Here is a 24,350-nt window from a genome sequence, read left to right as displayed (position 1 = left end):
TTGACATCTTCAGGCTTCCACACAGTAACTGCATACGTGTACACACATTCACATGTACCCACATATACGAAAAAACATACATGCACACATGTCCAACACATGTAAAATAGGGAAAAAGAAGAAGAAAGGGGGAAGGGTCCCGAGGCTTCTAGCACTCTCTCCTGCCTTCTCTCCATTTGACAGATGTGGTAACTGAGGCACAAGCAAACACTGAATCACACACCCCCTCTAGAGGACTGCCAGCATCTGTGGGGACCACCAACCAGACCAAGATGGCCCAAAAGAAGAGCTTTGGGTGCAGACACCTGGGGTCCACCTCCCTCCTTGCTCTGCTACCACCAAGAACTCGGCCCCTCTCTACTCGATGCTCAGGGGACCCCACCTACAATCCTCCCTCAGGCTTCACGCCTGGTGGTTAGTTTCTTTCCAGTTTTCATATAGGGAAACTGAGACACAGGAAAAAAAAAGTCAACTGAGTCCTACAGTTTGATTCAGGGCCGGTGCCGGAGCCGGAGCCTCCCTGCTCTGCCAGCCCAACCTCCTGTACTCACCTGAGGCCAGGGTCTCCCACGGCCACGGCCTCAGCCTCAGCCTCTTCTAATTACTCCAGGAACTGACTGGCAGCCTTACTGGGCTGCTGCTGGAACCCAAGCAAGCGAGAGGTGGCGGTAGGTGCAGGACCCTCGTGGATAAGCAGCTGTGGCAGCCCTGGGCCCCATAGCCTATGCTACGGGTTACAACCTCAGCTGGCCCCTCCCTGTGCTTTGTGGGGAAACAGGTTCCGTCAGTCAGGTGAAAGCCACAGTGAAAGCTGCAGGCCCTTCTGACAGGTGGGTGGGGCCCAGCGATGCCAGGTGCCATTCTCCACCACACCCCAAGACAGGCATAGTGTTTGTGTGAGGGGTGACCAGCCTGTGGGCCGTGGTTCTGGTTTCTCGAGTCGCAGGCCTCTGAACCCACTCCCCAGCTCCAAAGGCCCACAGGTGGGTGCATAGGTTTTCAGGTGGAAGAGGAACTGACCATAGGGCCTGCCTGTCCACTCTGGACTATCTCTATGGAGGGCTCAGCATGCTTCCTGGCAGGGGTTCCAGGGACCACTGTGCAGCTGCTCTTCCTCCATCTTCTTAGCCCAGTCTAGCCCTCTCCTCTTCTTATCAGAACCATCGGAAGTCCTAAGTCAGTCCCTCCAGAAGAAGCCCCATTCCCGGTTACTCAGATGGATCAGGGTAAAGATTACTCCCTGCTACCATAAGGACACACCATTGGCCATTCCACTAAACATCCCAGGGACCTTGGCCTGACTCTTCCACTCTTTAGCAGAGTCCTGGAGGGGCAGAAGACAGACCACTTGAATAGTGAACTACAAGGGACACCCAGTCCTCTGCCATGACTGGCTAGTTGCTTGGCCAGTTTACTAGCACCCGAGACATAGAGGGGTCCAGAGACATCCCACCCCCGCAGTGGTCCTAAGTCCCCAGAGCTATCAGGGCTAAGAAATAGTTCCAGAGGAGAAGCGAGAAGGCATGGCTCGTCCTTAATATTCCCAGGCCTAAATTTGGATCTGTATGCTGACATTTTGGTCACACTCTGAAATGACAAGTTTTAGAACAGAAGCACAGCCACAGGCCCCGTGAGCAGCAGGCGACAGGTGAGAAGAGAGAGATGCTTGCAGGCTGTGCTGTAGAGACCATAATGGGTCCCTGGTCACATCACACTCAACCCTTCCCACCCCCAGGCGTTTTAGGGACACATGCCTCTGAGTCTGATGCTATCCCTATCTTTGGGGACCGTTCCTCAGGAAGTGAAGCCTTCTAGGCACACTACACCCAGGCCCTCAGCTTCCTTCTGATGGAAAACCTAGTTAATGGGGGTAGGGCCTTCCTTGGCCTTGACACCAGCTTCCCCAAGAGGGGGTGTGTTTCTCTGTGGGGCAGCTTTGACAAAGGACCACAGACAATGACTTAAAGGTTTATTTGATCATGAGTCTGGAGGCTCCAAATCCAAATTCAAGGTATCAGCTGAGTCACAATCCCCTCAAGATCTCCAGGAGAGGAACCTGCCTGTTGTTGCACCTTCTGGGCACCCTGGGCATCTCCAAGCATCTAGTGCATCTTCCAAGAATCTATGTGCTTCTTCTTTTGAGGACTCATTGGTTCCCCATTATCCCCCAAATCCAGGCTGATCTCCACTAAGACCCTCATTCACACATGCAAGACCCCACGCCAAGTAAGACCACCTTCAGACACCCGGGACAAGGGCTTGGGCATATGTGGGGCAACATTACCTTACACCCTACAAGGAACTTCTGGGGCACTAGGCCTGGTGGAGTCCTTGGGGTGAGGGGTCAGCTCATCACCCTTGGGAGGGAACTCTGGCTGAAAGAAGGCCAGCTGGGGGCTAAGTCTAAAAATACCTTTGTGGAGACAGCACGGAGTCCTGTAAGGAGTGAGACGTACCAGGGTTGAGGCAGAGCAGGATCAAAAAGCTCAAGGCCAGGGGTGTTGGGGAGACACAGCCTAGGTTCCCACTGCCAAACTCCCCATTTATCTTCCACGATTATGCCAAGATCACCTCACTCAGATCAGGCTGGGCCATGCCCTGTGGCCTAAATGTAGCAGAGTCAGGGTTCTGGGGCAGCCATGCCCAAGATCCCTCTTTTCATGTCTACCCTGACATGATACCACCACAGCTCTACTCCTCCAACCTCCACAATTCCTCAGACAAAGGCCGTTCAGAGCTTGGGGTCAGCCCAGGGAACAAGTAGCAAGCAGCCACAGCAGCCACGACAGGCACAAACAGCCACGGCAGCCACAAACAGCCAGAGCAGAAGCAGCCGCAGCCACAGCCGCATGGGACTCTTCCATTAAAGGTGAATGGCTAGTCTAGGCTCCTATGCCCTCATTTGGTTCTGGGGTCACGAGAAACAGGTGCTGCCAAGATGCCCATGGTATAAACATAAATTGGTAAAGCTATGGGCTGCCTAAGGTTCTGGAGACCCTGTCCCAGCACACAGGTATATTCCAAGAAGGAGAGCCTCCTGTGCCTTGTCTATCTGCCTTTTAATCAAACAATCTATCTCCCAAGGACTGTTAACAGGTGGCCACAACCTCACTCTGGTGCTAGGCAACTGGAGCCTAAGGGCCAGCTGTGGTCATTACGGATGAGCTCTGTATAGTAGCACAAGATCCTTGCTTCCTGCTTTCTCTCGCCCACCCCCACCACTCATGACCCTTTTACTGTACACACACACACACACACACCACAGAGATGCAAATAGGCACACAAGCATGTGTATGCGCATCACATCAGAGGTGCCAAACACCTCAGCTATCTGCTTCTGTTTCCTCTGCTGTGTGGTCAGGGCTGGGGAGCTGTGTGGCTGTGAATGGCCATCGAGGCAACTTACTCCACAGAAAGCCAGTGAAGACCTGGTCTCAGGGGTAGAGTCCCGGGTCCCCAGGGAGCAGACAGTGCAGTTTGATTTCCCTTGTTTGGATGAGGGCTTTTGGAAGACTGTTTTTCCATTCCCAAGGAAATATGCTGATGCAATGGCTGCTGATGCCTCCTCCCAGGTTGATCCTCTGGGACAGAGGCTCAGACCAAGTGTCTCAGAGCTTAGGAGGGACCCAGGGGCACATCCAACATGGCCAGGCTGGCCACTTAACACAGGAGTGTGGACCTGGAGAGGTAAGCTCAGGTCTCCCTCAGGGCCAAGACAGTGTGGAATGCTGAGGCTCAATCAATGCCTGTGCCCATTACCACAAAACACAAGATCCCTCAGGCTACCTCTCCCCTTAGGGGCATCTCCCTATCAGTTATACTAACCCTCCTTCTCAGATCCTTGCCCACTGCCTGGGCAGCCTAGGTCTTGCCCCTGTCTTCACTGCTCATATCAGTAAATAAGATAGCACACTATCCCACCCCACTCCCCAGCTGCTGAGTGGTGTTGCTAGTGTAGCATCGCTCTGTCCCAGGGCCCAGCCCCTTCCTCCACCGATTCCATCAGCTGGGTCTGCAATGCTGCCTCTTAGCTCATCTCCCTCAGTCTCAGGAGCTCTTGACCACTGCCTAAGGGTATAGAAAGTGGTCTTTGTCCCTCCAAGACATACTTCTAAGTCCTAATCCAGAGTATGGTGTCTTTGGGAATAGGGTATCTGTAGAGGTAACTAGTTAAGAGGTTCCTAGAACTGGGGTCCTGTTGGTGACAGAACGGAGACACAGACACACAGAGAGTGATGTGAAGATACAGAAGGGACTAGAGGGTTGTGGCCGCAGCTTAGTGACCCCAGGTATCCAGAAGCTAAGGAATTAGGATGGTCCCTCCCTGATGGTCCACAGAGGCAGCTTGCCCTTATCCCCACCCCGAGGAAAGACCACACAAAAAGGCATTTCTACTGTCTTGATATCCAGTGTCTGGTCCTCTGTGGTGGTGGCCCAGGATGAGGACATAACTAGGTGGGGGAACCCTGGCTGAAGGGAGTGGACGCTCCCCACCCTCATTGTGTGGCATTAGAAGTCTCTGCTCCCAGATAAAGTCGCTGCTGCGCTAGGTGACCCACTGCTGCACTCAAACCCAGCTGTACGGCCTGTCCCATCTCAGGGGCTCCCCAACAGCCCCTAGCCTCTCCCCACAGAGAAAAGAGGGGCTGGAGGTGAGTTCTCATTCTGATTCCCTACTTAGCACTAAGCCAGATCTCCTGCTCCTCTTTGATCCACTGCTGCGCACCCGCCTGGCATAACTCAGAGGGAAACCAAGTCGCCTCAGAGAATTGTTGTTGGTGCTGCAGGGGCCATCCCATGCCTAGGAGTCGGGTGGTTCTCAGAGCAGCATGATGCCCTGGGACGGCTGAGTTCCTAGCAGGCAGGACGCAGACTGTTCTCTCCTAGGCCCCACATGCAGGGTGAGGCCCCTGGCCTGGTCAGCTCCCAGCCCCTGCCCACTCCTAGAGAAAGGCTCAGAGCTCTCAGAACCAGCCCCCAAAGTCCCTCTTTACTCCCTGTCAGACTGAATGTGTCCCTGTCACCTGCACCTCCTGATGACACTGGCAGCTTGGGTGGCCTCACCCAGCCCAGTCAGGGAAGCATGAGATCTGCCCTTGATGCTCTTCTGGTCTCCGGACACCATCAAGGAAAGGGGGCTGGCTCCCATGCCTCCAACCCGCTCCTCCCTCTCATCTGTTAGAGACAGTGGTCCTGGCAAAGCCCGTGGTGGATGAGCTAACCTAGGAGTGTTTGGGGCCAGTCTGGACTACATGGTTAGAAAAAAAAAAAAAAGATAAAACCACCTCAAAAATTACAAACCAAAGAAAAGATAGCAAGCATCCAGTGGCTACAGCATAGATAGACACAGTACAGCTAGGCATGGGTTCCTGCATGTGATTTAATTAGTCATGTGGCACACAAGATGCTAGCCAAGTGCAAGGGCACTTACTTGGACTTGGGAAGTTGAGGCAGGAGGATCCTGAGTTTGAAGCTAACCTAGGCTAGATAGTGAGTCCTGAGTGGCCGGGCTGCCTCGAACCATCCCTTCGTGAGTAGGACTCAGTGGCAACCTGTGGTCTTCCTAGGTTAGCCACATACTGTTCAGCCATATTCCTCCATGGCTTCCTCACCCTAGACAGGTCCCGAGGGCAATTCCAGGGCAGCCCATCTCAATACCATGGCTAGACAGGTTTTCCTTTCCTCCCTCGTGGTTCCATGTGTGTCCCTCAGGAAGCCGCGGTGCTCAGTCCAAGACGACAACCTTCCCTGAATAGAGAAGGCTGGGTCTTGGTCCAAAGCTCCTCTGCTAGAACCTCCCAAGTTCTCAAGGCTAGTTCACATTTCTAACACCACCACTTATCTGGTTGCCCAGGCAACAGTGGACTTAGCCCCTCCCATAGGAAGTGTAAGGACTCTGAAGCTGTGGCATAGGCACAACTGTAGAACACCGTGGTATCTCTCTAGAGTCTAGTGTACCACTGTGTGGGAGATGCTACACAGTGCCAGTTCCAACCCCAGCTTTGTATAGGGTGGTGACCTGGGGAAGTTCTTGTCACCTCTGAGCCTCAGTGTCCCCATCTGTAAAAGGAGATGACAACAGTGTCTACTGATTAGAGTTATTTTAAGTGCAAGCAGAGATTAGTCACTAAAAGCCTACAGGGTTGGAGATGTGGCTGTTGGCAGAGTTTACCTCCTAAACAAGTGAGCTGGTGCACGCCTGTAATCCCAGCACTCAGGAGGCGGGAACAGGAGATCAGCAGTTGAGAGTTATCTTCAGCTATATAGCAAGTTTAAGACCAACCTGGGCTACCTGGGACCTATCTCAAAACACTTTTTAAAAAGTAAATAATTTTTAAAAAAGCCAAAAGGGCCTACAAAATGACCCTAGTCACAGGCAGTGGGTTATTTCTTTAATTGCTTTTATTTTCTTACTATGTAGCTAGCCTTGGATGGCCTGGAACTCCATATGTCGACCAGACTGGCCTTGAACTCATGAAGATCTCCTTGCCCCTCTCTGCCTCCCGAGTGCTGGGATCAAAGGCGTGTGCCACCACAGCTGGCAGGAAGAGGGCTACTCCTCATGTATACCTTAAAGTCACAAGGAGCTGAGTACCTGGTGCCTTGACACCAATCTACTTCCACTGAGCATGGAAAAGAGTTCAAAACTTGGATACCAGCAGGGTTAGCAGGGTGATCTGGGAAAGAAGTCCCAGCGCCTAAAGAAGCTCCTAGGGTCCACAGTGGCTGATGACACTAGGGGAGGCTCCAGGGACGCTGAATGACCACTGTCACAGGGTACAGATGCCTGCTGGAGATACACGGCTTGTTCCTCGTACAGGCAAGGTTTGCAAGGAAGTGGGAAAGCAGACCCGGGTTAAAAATAACACTCAGGGTGAGGGTGGCTGTTTGTGTGCAGTCGTTCATTAAACTGCAGTTTACACCAACGGGAAGCTCGGGCTGCTGGGTGACACAGACCCAAGTTGGGAAAATTCCCAAATGACCCACGTGGCCCGGCCACCAGGGATGGGCAGTTGTCCACCATGGCTGCCTGGGAGGAGCCTCCAGCTTTCCCCCTACACGGCACTGGAGTTCTCAGCTTCTGAGAGCACAGGCTCCAGCAGCAGGAAGCCCTGGGTGTCTCCCTCCTCTTTCACAGGCAACATTCCCAGGAGCGCCAGGGGCTCTGAGAGCCTCAAATGCCCAGGAGTGCTGAGGGCACCCTCTCAAGGTCTACAGGCTGTGCCCGATGAAGGAAACGTAGGGACAAACCCAGACCCCTCACTGCCAGTGAAGGGCAGGAGGGTGGCCTTAGGGGTATGTGTTCTCCTGACACAGTGGGAGCAGCGAGTACCTAGGAAAGGCAGAGCACCAATGGCGCTCTAGCCTGTGGATCCTGGCTGGGAATCTATGATTGACAGGGTGAGGGCAGCCCTATAGTAGAAATGACCAGTGACTGACAGGGAATGACCATGGAGCCTTGCTGGCCCTGTCCAGTATGAGCCCTGAGGGGTTAGTGCTTGGGTCGACATGCTCACCTAAAGCTTGGCCCATGGCCATCCTAGCCCAGGCTTTCTGGGCCACAGTTTGAATAGGTGAATGCTGAGAACATTTATGTTACGTGTTTATGGGTACAGAAGGCTATAATCACATCACAGCACACGTGCAAAGCGATGTGGCCCCACAGGAGGTGGCAGCAGCAGGGCCTGCGCCACCACTGACTCCAGGCAGACCCTGCAGTCCATTAGCCAGACTCTACCCTTCTGGATATCCAGGTCCTCAGGGAAGGTCAGGCCAATTTTTTGGTTTTTAATTAACAAAATGTATTGGCCAATTAGAAACGCCGGAGGGCCTGGCAAGCATCTGTGGGAACAAGCTTTTATTCTGCAAGCTGGTGTGGGGGGGGCACGCTCTCTCTAAAATCCTCTCTCTAAATGGATAAGAGAAATTGGAGTCTTCTTGGACAAGAGATTAGATGGATGTGGTAAATAGATCCCCTAGGGCCAGGAGAATCAGGAATGCCCTTAGCTGGAATGTAATGACACCCCAACGGGCCGCTGATGGGCACCCTTAACCATTCATTCCTTAGGAGATCTTCACAGACGTGGCCAAGGAAACTGGACACAGTATTTCAGCCAGAGAGAACTGCGGCAAACGAGACATTTCCACACAAAGCAGGAAGACAGCAGGTCCTGTAACCAGAGGGCAAAAAGGCCAGCCGTCCACACTGTGCACCACTTTCTGCAGATTCTGAGATGCAAGGAGAAGGAAGGTATAAGCAAAATCAAATCCCAGAGCTCCAGAGGCTGAGGCTGTGATTTCGAAGCCAGCCTGGGCTACAGAATGGGACCCTGTCTCCAAACACCAAATGACAAGAGATCGAGAATGGACCATATGTATATATATATGAAGGCGGGGAAGGCGGAGAACGGCGTCCACTCATGAAGGTTCACCATCCAACAATAAAGGCAGTAAAAACATGCCTGGAAATGGCCACTTGGACAACCTGAGGCTGCAGGGCCCTGGGGAAGGTGCAAGAGCTGAAGGGCTGAACAAGGTCCTTTCTCCCTTCCTCGGCAGCATGACTTTGGTCTCTCAGAGCCAAGCTGCAGCAAATACAGGCAAACACAGGTGCCTTGATAACGCTGGTACACTAGGCCTCGTGCAGCTGGCCTGGCTTCTGTGATTTTATGTGGTTTCAGTGTTTAAAGCTTTCAAGATGATTCGCTATTAATGTGTTTTATTAATGAAAGGAAGTGTTTCTCTCCATTCTGAGAACCCTGCCATCTCCAAACAGAACTGTGGGCCCTGCACTTTCAGTGTGTGCTCTCACCGAGTCCTCCCGGCATCCCTATGAACCTGGCAACATGATGGCCCACTTCACAGGCAAATGGGGAAGCTGAGGTCTGAACAATCAGGGCCACTCGCGACAGAGTTCCCATGAAGTTTACTGGATCCATGTTCTAACTGCACGGGTACTCGGCATCCATGACATCAGACCGCCACTCAGAGCCCATGGGTCAGAAGTGAGTAGCTCCGGAGAGAAGCGTCTCAGCCTTCTGGGGCACCTGGCTTCATGGCTAATGATCCAGTCTATATGCCTCTGTACCCAACAAAACACCTGAACCACACAGACATGTACACAGCTATCATGTGACACTCACTGGCTAGAGAGAGAAGAGTGGGCTCCGCTAAGCCTGGATAGAAGGATGGGGCCAGCAGCAAGGAGATCACGGCCCACTCAATAAGTGTGTCTTTGATACTAGGACAGGACACTGTCATCCACAAAGTTCACACTGTGGAATCACACAATTGAATCACAAAACAACAACAACAAAACCCAAACTCATGGCCCACTCCAAACACAATGTTTTAAGTAAGTTTCACAGTTTGTCTTGGGCTATATTTATTACAAACCTCGCTGCATGGGTCACAGGTTAGACATGCCTGAAAGAGGACTAAGGGAGGCCAATGAGATGGCTCATTTTGTAAAGAAAGAAAGGCACTTCCAGCAAGCCTCATGGCCTCAGTTAAATCTCTAGAACCTACATGGTAGAAGAAAAAAACCAACTCCCACAAGCTCAGACCCCCACATGCACTGTGTCAAGTTTCCTCCTCTGCCCCCAAAAGTTAATTTTTTCTCTTTTTTTTTAAGGAAGGAAAAGGCTGGGTGTGGGGGCACACATTTTAATCCTAGCAACCAGAAGGCAAAGATAGGCAGTGCTTTGTGAGTTCAGGACCAGCCTGGTCTATATAGGGAGTTCCAGGCCAGTCCGGACATATAGTAGTCTCAAAAACAAAACAAATAAAAGGTATATCAAGTCAGACGAAGGAAGGGTCACCCTGTAAAAGGGGTGGAGGTCCAGAAGACATGGGTAGTGTGAACCAGATCCTGGGTGCTGAGCCTGCCCCAAATATCTTGTGTCTACTATACATGTGCTAGGGGCGCTGGGTTAGTGCCCCAGACAGAGACAGGGACAGGCCTTCCAGTCAGGGAAGGACATTTGTGAGGACAGACAGATGCAGGCAGCAAAAAGGCCCAGCTAAGCCAGTATCATGTTCAGGGAAAGTCCATAGGGCCAGTCCTGTGTTCAGTCTGGTTGCGTGGCCACAAGGCTACTTACTACTAGCACCAGCTGCCCTGAGACATACTGTAGGTCGTACTGAATGAGGGTGACTGTACCCCTGGCTACAGGGACTGCACGCCTCACTCTTCCACCTTCTAAATGAGGTTCTAAAAGTGTGGCCCAGGCATCCCCGCTCAAGTTCTCCTGGGAAGGTGGGCGCTGATTATGGTGGGCACCATCAAGGAGGGCTTGTACTGGCAAAGAGCCCACTGGGATACACACAGGGGAGGGAGGGCAGCAAGGATGTGGGTCCTACCAGTCTGGATTCATGGAGCCTGTACCAATTGACAGACACTCTTAAGCAACCCATCAAGGCTGTGTAACCAATACAACCCCTTGGGGACCAGTCATCAACAGGGAAGTCCTCTGTCCCCTTTCCCCATAAGACTCTATAACAGCTCACCTGCCTGGCCAGTGGGGATAACCAACAGTGGCCACAGGGACGGGACCAGCCACTAAGCCCTGTCCTAAGCAGCCTCACCCCGGGGTTAACACACTGGGGCTGAATTTCTAGGTCAAAGCAACAGTCCCTTTACATCCCAAACTCCCCATCAGTACGTAGCCAAGTAGCCTCCTCTTCCCAGCAGCCTCCCCTGCCCTTTGGAGACCTGCTTTCCAGGGACTTGTCATTCTGTTGCTATTAAGAGGCAGAATCTAGGCCTCTCAGCAGCTGGGGCCCACGCGTTCCTGCAGGTGCCAGGCCCAAAGTGGAAACCCAGCATAGCACCACAGTGGATGAGGGCTCCCTTCAAAGCTGGCTGTTCCTCTGCCTACAGAGGTCAAAGAATGCCACAGGGTCATCAGGTAAAGGCTTGTTGCTCACGCTGGTACCCGCTCTTCACATCTGCCTCTGTCCTTTCCACGCTATCCTGGTCCAGGGACTGCAAGAGAGTAGGATGGGCTTTGCCTCCCACAGCAGGTACATCAGCCATGGGGAGGCCACACGAGGCCGCATGTGCAGTAGACTAGAGGGCGCTGAAGTGACGCTGAAGACGCAGCTGTCTGTGACAGTGTGTGAGAGCTGGTGGGAGGAAGGAGGATGGAGCAGCTTTCAAACTCTTTACAACAAATGGAAACTTTGTGCCTAAAACACGATGTGGTTCCAATGACAGAAAATGGCTCAAAGAGCAGCGCTGGTGGCGCTCTGTGGAGATCTTAGGCGTTGGAGGTGTCCAGCTGCAGGCTAAGCTCCCGTCTAGATATCATGTGCTCACAGGAGTCCCCAGATCTGCTGGTTAGGGGGCAGTGTCATAGGGAGGGAGACTTAAGAACGGAGAAGTTGAGGCCAGGTGAAGGGTAATCTTGCATTCCTGGGTCCCCAGCAAATGAGAGCTGGGGTACTAGAAGCCTGCATTTGCCCGGGGAGCCTGGGAAGGGATGGAGAAACAGGGCTCAGGATCCGGCATGTGGAGCTCTGGAGCAATAGGGTGGACCTAAGAACTCAGAGCTGCCAGTCCCTTCCCGTGGTCAAGTCTTCTCTGGGGATAGGGCATGCTCCGGAGACCAGTATGGCCTGGGAACTGTCACCATCACCGTCTATCATCTCGGAGACTGAATACCAGCTCTGGTAGCCAGAATGAATGGTCTGGTTCCTAAGCGAAGTGCTGGTTGTTATGCAACTATGGATCAGAGATAAAGACACCCTAGTTCTCTAGGCTTTGGATTAGAGCATCTCGCTGGACCTGCTCCACATGAGGATTCTGTGTGCTGGAATCCCAGCTCTGTGGGGGATGATAGGCATACTCTAGAAGCTGGGGCCAGACAAGCCCCTCCCATGGAATCACTGCCTCTTCGCAGATTGGGTGCCCACCATCCACAGAGGCAGCTCAGGACAGCTGGGACGAAGGCTCAGGTCATGTGCAGAGAGGGGGCTGTAAAGAGGAGGGATGAGAAGGTCCTGAGTAGAAGGGATTCTACCTGCAGAAGAAGGCCCACAGTGACAGCAGGGGCGACTGCCAAGGGAGATGATAGCTGGAGGGCTGACAGCTTTGACTGGGACTTTAGGGAACATACAAGTCAGTCATCACATAATGCTGGGGACTTCATGTGAGGCCAGTGACACACATAAGGACAGGTAACTTGGAGACAAAAGAACATCGTGGCAGACACTTGGATTGCAACATTTCTGTAAGGTTCACATAGACCAGGGTTTTCCATCCACTCATCCCACACAGGCCCCCGTACGTCTCAGAAACTGTACCAGCAATCTGAGTGGCCAGGGCAGTTCTGGTATTTGGGACTGTGGCTGGTTGCTGGTTGAAGGGACCAAGGGCAGCCCAGAGCCTAGTACCCACTCGCTGCCCTGGCTCACCCTTCCAGAACAAGGAACACAGGTCTTACTCTGGTCCCTGCACCAAAGGCCGGAACCTCCTGAACGAAGGTGACTTTCTGATGTGGCTGAGCATAAAATTTGTCATGTAAACTGGAAACCAGGCCTTCCTTCTTCCCCCTGCCCTGTGCCTGGGATCAGCCCCAGAGTCCTCTGCACTCTTAGGGAAGCAGCCTTGGCTATGGGCCACAGACCAGAATCTGGGAGGTGCCTGGCTTCTCTCCTACCCTGAAAAAGAAGGCAGAAGGCAGAGCTCAGACAGGAACCACCCTCGTCTGGCCCGTGAGTGGAGAACACTGCCCAGGCCTGATCCCCTCCACTTGCACTCACCCAGAAGGGATGCAGGAATCTCACTGCCATCTCGTCCAGGTGCCACTGCTCCTATTCCTGCTCATGTCCCCCCAGGTGTGGTGGGATAGCCTGTCCCTTAGTGGAACCACACAACACTCTCGGCACTGCTCCTATCAGGTCCTAGAGTCCTGGCTTCTCCCGGTGCAGGCACTCTGTGTGCCCACCTATCCCTGGAGAGACAGTGTTTCTGGGATGACCTCACAGACAGCGTGACCTGGCTGGCTTTCCAAACTGCCCAGGCATTTGTCCAGGAAAGGCGATTCCACACCAGCCAGCAGCCTGCAGGCAGGGCATCTCGATGTCTCTACTTAAGTTATGAACCCCAATGAGTTAAATCCCTTCTGTCTGGCTTTGAGGCAAAAGCAGCAGCCACCTGCACACACCACATAAGAATACCAGTGTCTTCTGCTCTGAGGCTAATCTGCAGAAGTTGGTCCTAATTTAGCGGCTGAAGGCTGGGAGACATGGGTTACACACAATACCAAAGCAGAACTCTTAGCCCCTGATGCTGGGGAAGAAGGGGTAGGAAAGGCAAGATGGGCAGCTGGTCTCAGACCACCGACTTCCAGGGAGTTCCCTTCTAACCTCACACAAGCACAAGGCTTTCTGGGTGCCAGGCCCTAGGAACTGAGCCTGGAGCTCACACTCAGACAATAGAGAATGAAGACAGGTGACAGCAGCCTCCCTCGGGCTACCGCTGGCCCAACTGTTCCCTGCGTATTTAGACATCCAATTAAATAAATCAAGATAATTTCAGACATAGCTCCATGCTGCTAAGAAAGAAACATGGGAGATAGTGAATTTAAAACAGGGGCAGAGGGCGATTCGTAGAAGTGATGCCTTGGTAGAACCTGGATCCGACGGAGTTCACCATGTTCAGATCTGCGAGAGAGCTGACCACAGAGTACAGTCAGTGCAGGGCAGTGGGGTAAGGAAACCAGGCATGCAGGTGAGTCCCTGGGAGTGAGGAATGGGGCAAGGTGAAAGCAGGGGACAAGGACCAAGGGTAGGTCCCTTGTGACCAGGGATTATCCAGAGAAAGGCTCTGAGGGGTCAAGTTACATGAAAATGCGCGCGCGCGCGCGCGCGCGCACACACACACACACACACGCATGCACCTTTGCACCTTGGCAGTGTTGGGGGTGGAATCCAGAGCCTCACAGACACTAAGGGCTCTGATTCGAAGTCCAGGTTATACAGCCACACTGTTTCTGGCTGGATGCTAGGTGTGAGCTGGGGAACAATGATGCTCCATGCAGGAGCTGGGCAGGTGGGAGGCTAGCAAAGCCCTGTAAAGCTTGAGTTTACAGCCTGGGTGGCTCTGAGCCTTGATCAAAGGCCACTGTGTATTCTAGGCCCTTCTACACTTCCCCAATCTGCACTGGCTGGAACTGTAAAAGCATTCTCTTATGTCTTAATGACCTGGATGACCTTGGTAAGGCTGTGTTGACCAGGGCTACCCTAGGGGTCTGACTGGGTGGCTCCCAGGTCTTTCTCAATTGCCTTCAAGCCCTCCACCCCTTTTTTTACAGGTCTGTCATCATCCTGGCAAGGATCTCCTCTCTGGGTCCCCAAACCAGCTTGGCTCTCTTCACATGTGTGATTCTGCCACTAGCTCTACAGACAAAGAACTCCAAGTTGGAGCCTCTGTTTTGCCCCAGTGGCATCACAAGCCCTGTCCATGACTGATACCAGTCCCCCCGGCTTAGATGCCAGAACAAGGCAACCTGTTATCCACATGGGCATGATCCCGAGTGAGTCCTGACTTGGGAACTGCAACACAAAGACAATGATGTGATCCCAAGTCCAAAGCCTTTGTACCTGACTCTAGGCTCAAAATTCCCTATCTATTCATACATCTCAAATGGATAGCTGGTAAACCCTCAGGGATGGGGCAGATTATGAATTCCTGTCTTTGAGCTGAAGGCTCAGTACACAGGTATTTTTCCTATAGAACAGCCTTCAACAGTGACAGGGCATTCCGGGACAGGCAGCCATGGCTTTCAGTGGGTAGCCTGTGCAAAGGTCAACCTCACTGTGCTGCCCCACCCAACACTGAAGATGCTCACCCGGGGTGCCCAGCCAACCCTGCAAACAGCCTGCAGTGGCTCCAGGGAGGGATCTGAACCCAACAGCCCTGTGCTTGGGGTCATTTGTACCACTATCTTGGAGTCAGAATTCAAGCTCCTAGGTCTCACTGAGAGACCCCCATGTTTTCAAGAAGCAGCCCCACCCTCCTCTTGAACAATAAATGGGAACGAAGGTGGGACACGCCCCTACCACCCTGAGCAAGCTCAGAACCTGTGTCAGGAGCGGCATGTGTCTACTTGCATGTGGCTGACCACAGAACGCACAGATGGCTCAAGTCCCCAGTACAGCTGCCAGACACAACACTCCCCAGCGCGTGCCACTTCTGTCTTCCCGCCTCGTGGCCTGTCAGATCTCTATTGTAGCTCAGAGAGCTTCTTGGAAGAAGCCCCGTGTCAGGAGAGACTGACTCTGGAAAGCTCCGCATGGCAGACACACATAGGGTGTGGGGGAAGGGATGCATGAGGCATCTGGCAAGAGCCCAGAGCCAAGTTCTGAAGGCCTCAGACCCTTTGGCTGAGAGAGAGAACCCCTCTGACATCCAGGATGTGCTGCTGGGGTTGGGCCTCAGCACAGCAGTCTCCCTGAGACAAGGCACAGCGCTGTGGGGGAGGAGCCTCACCCAGCTGCTTCACCCTTCTCTAAACACTGCTGGTCAGGCAAACAGACAGGCACAAGCACTTGCCTCCTTGGCACCCAGAGCCTGGTGTTAAAAGCCCCCACTAGGCTGCCCCATACACGTGCAGGCAGACAATAGAGCCGCAGTCAGGAGCCTGAAAGGGACAACCAGATGTCACCACTTGCTACCCAGGTCACCCTGACTTGTCTGACACCTGCAAAGCTCTCTGGGCTCCTCTGAAACCCCACCAAGTTAAATGTCAGCAAGCACCCCCACCTCTACCCCTGCCCCCACTTGAGTAAGGGGGGACGCAAAAAGGTAGTAAGGACACAGCCACTTGGTTGTTATTAGCAGGTGTGTTCCTGTGGGGGTGGGGGTGGCTGCTGGACTCAATCAGGACAAACAAATTCAAAAGTGCAATAGCCACCCCCAAAGGTCTTGTCTACTTCTCCAGGACCTGGCGCCACCACTCCTGCGCCTGTGACCTGACAAAGGCATCTTGCAGAGGCTGGAGCCAATGGCAGACACATATAGGAATCTTTAAGTATAGACAAGTGGGTGACAAGCCTCCAGGGGAGACCTTAAGATGGCAAAAACAAGAAATTCAAACCAGGGATTCTGGTAAGCAAGCCCCTCCCAGCTATAAGACCCGCCTGGCCCAAGGTGGGTGAGGGGTGAAGCAGCCCCCTTGGCTCTGGAGTAGGTGTCTGCCTATGCCCCTAGGAGCCACAACTGGGACTCCAGGGACTTGGAACTAAAGAGCCAGGATGTCTGGTTGGGAGGCAAAGCCAAGCTAGACTTGTAGCTGGGAGGGGCTCAGGTCCTACTCCACCCCAGTCCCAGAAAACCTCAAGCGCAGTCTCAAGTCATCTCGACAACGCCGATTTCCTTCCCTTTCTTTAGGGACCCAGTTCTATGGATGGAGGCGATGGATGGGCAGAGTCCAAGGGCAAGGTGGGGTCAGCGGCCACTTGCTCTGCTGACCCTGCCGAATCATCTGGGAATCAAGCCAGAGACCTGAGATCTCAGACTTCTTAGACATCAATTCCTTGCTATGACTGGGCTGGGGTATTCCGACCCGGGGTCGGAGGCAGCCAGACCTTCCCACCCACTCGCCTGGTCCTGACTCCTTTAAGCCCCACTAAGTGGGAAGCGGGACTGGGCATGCCGCACCCACTCGCGGGCCTCACCCGCCACGCAGAAGTCCCCGACACACCCGGGATTCCCAGCCAGGCGCTGTTCCCCGTACCGGCTGCTGCCAGAGTCTACCCAGCTGCATCCAAGGAGCTCCCAGATCAGCCTGTGAGGGTTCCCTGACCCCCACGCCGGCTCCGTGGCCCTACAGCCTCTCAGGCCTGCTGAGTCCCCTCCTGGCCTTCCCGGGCCTGTCCACCATCCCTATCCCTCCCGGTGCCCAGCAGTGCAGCTCCTACCGTGGCGGTCGCACTCAGTGCTCGGGCCGGGCCGGGCCGCGCTGGGCCCGCGAGGGGCTCAGCTGTCGCCGAGCAGCAGGAAATACCAGAGGGCTGATCCAGGCGAGGCGGAGCGAGGGAGCGGAGGGTGGAGGAAGGAGGAGGGAGAGGCGGACGCAAAACCCCGGGCGGACGGAGGGCGGATCGGCTGCTGGGGAGACGCTCTGGGTATCCAGTCCCAGCCTGGAGCCTGCTCCTCCTCCCCGGTGCGCGCTGGGGACATAGGAATCCTTAAGTATAGACAAGTGGGTGGCACCTGCGTGCCGAGGCTGGGGATACCGCCCCACAAATAGCCAGAGAAGGGGAGAACAGTGGTAAGCAGGGTTAGTCTTGAGGGAGGGTCTTCTGTTTGAGGGGTGAACCTGTGTGCGGGGCCTCCTCCTTTCCCAAAGCACAAGATACCCAGAAACCAAACACACTAGTCTTGTCCTACATAGGGGTCAAGGGGACCCCTAGGTCGCCATCCATGATTCCCGCTAGACTTCTTTCAGGATGCCTTGGCTGAGAATCTGACTCTTGGGGCTGGAGAGATGGCTCAGAGGTTGAGAGTTTATGCTACTCTTCCAGAGGACCAGAGGTCCATTCTCAGCACACAGGTAAGGCTGCTTACAGCCACCTGTAACTCCAGCTCCAGGGCATCTGACGACCTCTTTTAGCTTCTACTGGCACCTGCACCATGTGACACACACGAATAGAAATAATAATAATTAGAAGTCCCGATTTTTGTAAGAAAAGTCCCGTGTGACTACCATTCTTTCCCACCCCACAAGAACTCTCTAGATACCTCATTCCTTCCATATTTAGAAGACACTTCTCTAATTCTATACCACCCATAGAGAGGGGCTGATCTTAGGGGTCTCCAGCCTCAGTCCTCAGCATGAGGTGTTTGGGTATGTGGAAGGGGTCCTTCCCAAGGGCCACCTAAACAGATTTCTGGACCCCTGAAATCAGGTCAGACACAGGTGTGGCGGCTTTTCCCAACAGAACCTTTAACTTTAGGAATCCAGGCGTGAATGTGGGCAGAATTCCACCTGATTCCTGCATTATCAGTGAGTGTGGCTGCCAGCAGACACGCTTCCAGGCTGTGGAGCTCCACTGCTGCTAAAAGCCACTGGGCAGAGCTGTGGAAAGCAAGCCTGGGATATACAACCACAGGCCCTGTTGACCCCTTGTCCACTCAGCCTCAGCCATGCCCACCCTGCTAGACTAGGTGGTGGGGTTCCATCTGGTGGACGAGTACCAGCCTCCTGTGCACAGATGAGCAGGCCAGGTGGGCTGTCTGGACTCGCTGGTCCTCAGTTCACCCCAGGACTATCCCTGTCCAACCCCAGTCACCTGGCGAGGCCTTCGGATGCAGAGCTGCTCAGACAAGATGCTCAGGGCCATGGTGGAAACTCCTTGAGATCTGAGGGATGGCTCTGCCCTTCCAGCAGGGCTGTGTGTAGTATGGGCCACCTTGCAGATGGAGACCAGTCTGTCTGCTAGGTCTGCTCCAAGCTCAAACAAAAAGCTGGGTGTGGCTGTCAGAACCTAGTAAAACAGCGGTTGCTAGGGCCAATCCTCAGGGGAAATCAAAGGAGAAAACAAGGCCCCTGTCCCCTGGGGCAAGGTCTCAGCAAATTGCCTTCACTTGTTACTTGAACTTGGACTGTAGGGGCCAGATTACTGGCAAAAAGGTAGGAGGGCTAGACAGGAAGAGTGAGCTGGGGAGTGAGGTGGGGTGGGGGACAGTTTGAATGAGGTTCTCCCAGAGCCAGATGGCCAAGTGTGGGCTGAGGAACGTGCCACCTGTCTGGCTCAGAGACAGGTGCACAGCTGGAACTAGGCTGACCAGAACCCCCCATCCTGTTCCTTGCTTGGCTGGTAAAGGCAGTGCGGTGACTAGAGGCAGGCTCCAGTCTTGCCGCTGCTGAGCCTGGCTGTCACCATGTAGCACCTCATTCCTCTTGGGTTTTAAACAGAGCCTCATGTGGCCCGTGCTTGCCTCAAACTCACTGTGTAGTTGAAGATGAGCCAGACCCTCTGATCTTCCTGCCTCTGCCTCCCTATTGCTGGGATTACAGGTGTGTGCTGCCACACCTGGTTTCAGGTGGTGTGGTGGTTTGAAAGAAACCAGCCCCCAAGGGAGTGGCACTATTAGGAAGTGTAACTTTGTTGGAGTGGGTATGACCTTATTAGAGGAAGTACGTCACTGTGTAGGTGGGTTTTTGAGGTTTCCTATGCTCAGGATACCACCCGGTGTCTCAGTTGACTTCCTGCTGCCTTCTGATCAAGATGTAGCCAGCACACCGCCATGCTCCCTGCCATCATGATAATGGACTGAACCTCTGAAATTGTAAGTGAATCCACCCCAATTAAATGTTCTCCTTATAAGGATTGCTGTGGTCATGGTGTCTCTTCACAGCAATAGAACTCCTAAGACGTGTGGTGTTAGGGCTAGAAACCAGGGTCTTGTACACTCCAGGCAAGCACTCCACCAACTGAGCCTGAGCCCCAGCTCGAGTGTCCTCCTGGATGGACCTCCTTTTCCTTGACTGTCAGATGAACAAGAGCAAAAGGGCTTGGAGCTGGGCTGTGCAGGAGCAAGTTGGGCAAGGGCACACTGTTGAGTTCCAGCACCTAGGACAGCCTTGAGCGAGTTGTGCAACTCTCTTTGCCTCAGTTTCTTCATCTGTAAGTGGTGATAACGAGAGCAGTTTCCACCTCCAGCTGCTCCAGGGAGGGAGCGCGTGTGGCATCTGGAACTCAGGCAACCCAGGCAGAGGAAGCAGCAGGTGCCAGGAGTGAGGAGGCTATGCTCTTGGTGTTCATGGGGTGGCTAGGGAGAAGGGCAGGAGGTGAAAGGAGGCTGGGAGGTTTGTCGAGCCCAGGGCTTCCTAGGAGATGTATGGATTTAGGTTTTCTTTCGATTGGAGAGGATTAAGATAGGGTTTCTGAGAAAAGAAAGACTGGTCTTCTTTGTGTGCACGTGGAGGCCACAGGTCTACCCCGGTGTGGGTCCTCAGGTGCTGTCCACTTGGCTCTTTGATAGGCTCTCACTGGGACTTGAATTCACCAATGAGGCTAGGCTGGCTGGTCAGCAAGTACTAGTGAGCCCTTTGCTTTAACCTCACTAATGTTGGGATTACAAGTGTTTGCCACCACACCTGCATTTTCTTTTTTTAGTTTTGTTCTTGTTTTCTGTTTTGTCTTGTTTTCCAAGACAGGGTTTCTCTGTGTAAGCCTGGATGTCTTGGAACTCACCCTGTAGTCCAGGCTACTTCGAACTCGGAGATCTGCCTACCTCTGCCACCCAAGTGCCAGGATTAAAGACCTGTGTCACGGCAGCCCAGCCTGACCTTTTTTTTTTTTTTTTTTTTTGCTTTTTTGAGACAGGGTTTCTCTGTGGTTTTGGAGCCTGTCCTGGAACTAGCTCTTGTAGACCAGGCTGGTCTCGAACTCACAGAGATCCACCTGCCTCTGCCTCCCAAGTGCTGGGATTAAAGGCGTGCGCCACCACCACCCGGCAACATTTTTTCTTTTCACTTGAGTCCTAGGGATCAAATTCAGGTCCTCCCATTTTCAAGGCAACCATTTTACCAACTGAGCTGTTTCCTCAACCCATTGATATTATTTTTGATTGTGAAAAAAAAATCTGTCCCTTTAGAGCAGTGGTTCTCAATCTTCCTGAGGCTGTGACCCTTTAATACAGTTCCTCATATTGTGGTGACCCCCAACCATAACATTATTGGTGTCGCTGCTGCTTCATACCTGCAATTTTGCTACTGTTCCCAATTGTAATGTAAATATCTGGTATGCAGGATATCTGATATGAGACCCCTGCGCAAGGGTTGTTTGACACTCCTGGGAGGGTCACGACCCACAGATTGAGAACCACTGATGTAGAGGGACAAGCATGGCAGAGAGATATGGCTCTGTAGTAGAGCACCTGGCATTGGTGATCAAAAGTCCCCTGAAAGGATGGAACTCTGTCTAGGCTTGTTTAAGGAGGTCAAGAGGCTGGAGAGATGACTCTGTGGTTAAAGGCACTTGCTGCTCTGGCAGAGAATCCAAGTTGAATTCCTGAGTTCAGTTCACATTGACTCAAAACTTCCTGTAACTTCAGCTCCAGAGGATCTGGCACCCCCTTCTGGTCTCCTCATGCAACTGTACTCACAGGTGCATGCCACATGCACACACGCACACACACGTATGTGCACATTATTAAAAGTAAAAGAAATCTTCAAAAAGGAGAGACTAAGGTTGACATACACCCATCCTTTGACGTCCAAGATGGGGAGGGAGGTTCCCAGTTTAAGGACGGGAAAGCTGTAGTGTCTGGCGTGGGGGTCAGGGCTCCAGGTGGCTCCCTACCACAGCTGACTTTGACCTGTAAGTGCCTTGGTTTCCTCATTGTCCTTTCATGATAACACAAATACGGACTTCCAGGAGTGCCGAATCTCCATTGGGGTAACTGAGGGGCACATGCTTTCTATGTCGAAAGCACGTTGTTGCAAGATTTTTTAATTGGGGCACACTGAAGTAGAGTGTTCATTTGGTAAGAAATTTATTCAAAAAGTCATTAACACTATGGACAGACAGACAGCAGCATGGCAAGAGCTCTGGGGGAGAATTCAGGCCCCAACATCATAGATAAACAGCATGGTGGGGTTTCTGGTGAGGGTTCAAGCCCACATCAGAGATCGATGTCTCTTCTTACAGGTCTCAGGGAAGAGAGAGGTTTCACAGAGTCAGGCTGTCTCTGGTTCCCAGTGAGCTGGTATGGAAGGAAAGGGGAGTCTTGTATTGTAGGAAGGTGGATGTGGGGCAGTGAGGAGGAGGGGTACATCCAGCTGAGGTGTACCTGATGGAGGAGTTACTTTCATTTAATAAAGAAACTGCCTTGGCCCATTTATAGGCCAGCCCTTAGGTGGGTGGAGTAAACAGACAAAATGCTGGGAGAAAAAAGCCGAGTGAGTGAGTCGCCATGATTCTCCCATTCCAGACAGACACAGGTTAAGATCTTCCCTGGTAAGCCAACTCATGGTGCTACACAAAATATTAGAAATGGGTTATATCAATATGTAAGAGCTAGCCAATAAGAGGCTGTAGCTAATGGGCCAGGCAGTGATTAAAAGAATACAGTTTCCATGTAATTATTTCGGGGCATAAGCTAGCCATGCGGGCGGCTGGGTGCCGGGGACGCAGCCCCCCGCTGCTCATATTACAACATGTACCCACTATATAAGTGGGGGATGGACCACCCCACAGCCCTCTGAAGTCCTGGACTCTGGCAACTTGAGCCTGGAAATGTTCGTGGGCACTTGTGCCTGCCTTTCTCTCCTGGAGTCCTGCACCTGGGGCATCTTAAAGGGTAAGGAGTCACAGACAGGATTTGGGCAGGGGCTGCCCTTTTCTTTACAGGAGGCTGCAGCAAGTGGGTGTGGCCTGAGCAGCAGTCTTGCCTGGATTCTTTTCTGGTTTTAATTTTAAAAAAAAATTAAAAGAATTTCACGCTTAAGTACTGCATTTACAACATTTCCACTGGTTTAGATTCTACCATTTGTCTTCTACAACACCGCCGGCATGCAGTGCGTATGACCTTATCTGCCAGCCACAATCTCCTGGAGGTCAGAGCCTGTTTCCTTCTCTCCAGGAGTCCCCTCCCCAGAGTGCGTTCACAGCAGATGCTCCGAGAATGACTGAGAGTGTCATAACACAGAGGTTAAAAAAAAAAAAAAGAATGAATACACTGTTTTCAGATCATAGGCAGTGACTGCCAGGTCTGCTGGTGCCCCCCTGTGTTCCTCTCTGCTCCCAGCACTGCAGAGGCTACATAGGGGGACCCTGTTTCCAAAACATGAAGAGGAAACATAGAAACAAGCAGAAAAAGCTAACCAGGTCCATCTGTATGTAAATACCATGCCCATGTAGGATTCCTTACTCTGTCAATATCCTGCATCATCACAACACACTGAAAAAGAAAAACGACACAGTCCTCCCCACAGAGCAGACTAAACACTCAGCAGAACCCAGGCGCTGGAGAGAGGGCTCAGTGGTTACGATTACATACCCGCTCTTTGACCTTGGTGGCAGAAGCAAGATGATGACAGCAGAGTCATCTTTTGGAGAGCATCACATAAGACACACATCTGTGCTGCCGCTGGGGCTCTGAGGCCTACCAACTTCAGAAGCAGACCTGTGGCAATGTGGCTACCCTACCCAGTGCAAGAGAAAGCATAACTGGAGTGCCCAGGCCAAGGGACAAAACAGTAGCAGGACTGGGCGACTGAGGCACCAAGGGCATGGATTCTGTGAAGGAACAACACCTAAATCTAAAAGGGCAGTTGTTGCAACATCCAGTTCATCCTGAGGATTTCAGCAATCAATCAGAGAGTAAATATTCTGGCCAGGTGGTGGCGGTGTACCATCTTTAATCCTAGTACCCGGGAGGCAGAGGCAGGTGGAGCTCCAGGACAGCCAGGGCTGCACAGAGAAACCCTGTCTCAAAACAAAACAACAACAACAAAAAAACCTAGATAGATAGATAGATAGATAGATAGATAGATAGATAGATAGATAGATAGATAGATAGATAGATATAAAAATAATAAAAATAATTTTTTTAAAAAAAATCTTCTGGGGGCTGGAGAGATGGCTCAGAGGTTAAGAGCACTGACTGCTCTTCCAGAGGTCCTGAGTTCAATTCCCAGCAACCACATGGTGGCTTACAGCCATCTATAAAGAGACCTGGCGCCCCCTTCTGGCTTGCAGGCACACGTGGAAAGGATGCTGTACACATAATATAATAAATAAATATTAAAAAAAAATCTTTTGGTTTTCAAAACTACTTTTGACTGTTTGTTTTGTTTTTAAAAAGAGCGCATAGAGCTATGACAGAGAACCTACATTCAGTTCCCTGCATCCACACCAGGTAGCTCACAACCACCTGCAACTCTGGGCATGTGAGAAAACCCACTACCAATATCACAGGGTACAGAGAAACATCAGTGCTTTCTCCTTGAGGCAGGAATAGAGCGAGGCATCCAGGGTCTCGCTGCTATTCAGCAGTACTTATGGGTCCTGGACTACTCAGTGGGACAAGAAAAGGGTATCCGCAGTGTAAATACCCATCCGTGCAGAACTAAACAACACGTAAAACTTCATGGGGCAGAGACTGGTGTTCAGTGGCAGAGCCCTTGTCTAGCTTTAAAATCCCTGGTGTCTTGGTTTGTTTCTATGTTGCTGTGATAAACACCATGACCAAAAAGCAACTCAGGGAGGGAAAAGGTTCATTTGGCTGACAGGTCACAGTCTACCATGAAGGGAAGCCAGAGCAGAACTTCAAGGCAGGAACCCAGAGGCAGGAACTAAAGCAGAGACCATGGAGCAATGTGATTACATGG

General features: G+C 52.4%; 1 protein-coding gene across 2 annotated transcripts in view; it reads right to left on the bottom strand.

The window, feature by feature from the left end:
- Osbpl5 (oxysterol binding protein like 5) overlaps window positions 1-24,350 on the bottom strand; it is a 74,158-nt gene that overhangs the window by 39,648 nt on the left and 10,160 nt on the right. Inside the window, exon 1 of one of the 2 annotated variants that reach the window (XM_057779029.1) lies at window positions 16,927-17,052. The exons of the other annotated variant lie outside the window; for it this stretch is intronic. The gene's annotated coding sequence lies outside the window, so the exon portion shown is untranslated. Of the gene's footprint in view, window positions 1-16,926; window positions 17,053-24,350 lie in introns of those variants that run through there. 2 annotated transcript variants of the gene reach the window in all.

Source organism: Chionomys nivalis, chromosome 8, assembly GCF_950005125.1.
Source record: "Chionomys nivalis chromosome 8, mChiNiv1.1, whole genome shotgun sequence".
Classification (NCBI taxonomy): Eukaryota; Metazoa; Chordata; class Mammalia; order Rodentia; family Cricetidae; genus Chionomys; species Chionomys nivalis.
The sequence above is the reverse complement of the archived record's forward strand: the minus strand, read 5'-3'. Positions and strand labels throughout refer to the sequence as shown.